The 531-nt window shown below is 37.3% G+C and overlaps 1 non-coding gene across 1 annotated transcript; it reads left to right on the forward strand.

Moving 5' to 3' along the window:
- The first annotated feature begins 459 nt into the window (after nucleotides 1-459).
- On the forward strand, nucleotides 460-531 carry TRNAH-GUG (transfer RNA histidin (anticodon GUG)). The gene has a single exon. It is a non-coding gene; the product is annotated as a tRNA-His (tRNA).

Here is a 531-nt window from a genome sequence, read left to right on the forward strand (position 1 = left end):
TTGCGGAAAAGCAATGGCACGGCATGTGGGCTCATATGTTTTTTCGAATAAATTTGATATTAAGCATCTTTGGAAATTTTTATGAATTCTAATAAATTTTTTGAGTGTGTATGTATGTATGTGTTTATATATAGAAATTCCTGTATTCTTTCATGGTGTTTGGTAATTGCATTATTAAGCAAAACAATGTCTAGTCATTGTAAAAAAATTTCATACACGATTACAGTATACAATATAGAGTGATTGTGTGTTATTTTTGAACGTTTATTTGTTAAGCTGAGTTTTGAATGTGGTTATGAAGTGAGGATCTGGCTTTCAGTGCTGACAGATTCATGTATTCCAGCTATTGTATGAATTGAACACTAGAAATGCCAGATAAAGTAAGGTCGGTGACGTCACGGAGGGGGTGTAAATGAATATGACTTCTGCGAGACAACCCATCACAAGCCCAAGTAGCTCGCCGTGATCGTATAGTGGTTAGTACTCTGCGTTGTGGCCGCAGCAACCTCGGTTCGAATCCGAGTCACGGCA

Source organism: Pyxicephalus adspersus, chromosome 2 (assembly GCF_032062135.1).
Source record: "Pyxicephalus adspersus chromosome 2, UCB_Pads_2.0, whole genome shotgun sequence".
In the NCBI taxonomy this organism is placed as follows: Eukaryota; Metazoa; Chordata; class Amphibia; order Anura; family Pyxicephalidae; genus Pyxicephalus; species Pyxicephalus adspersus.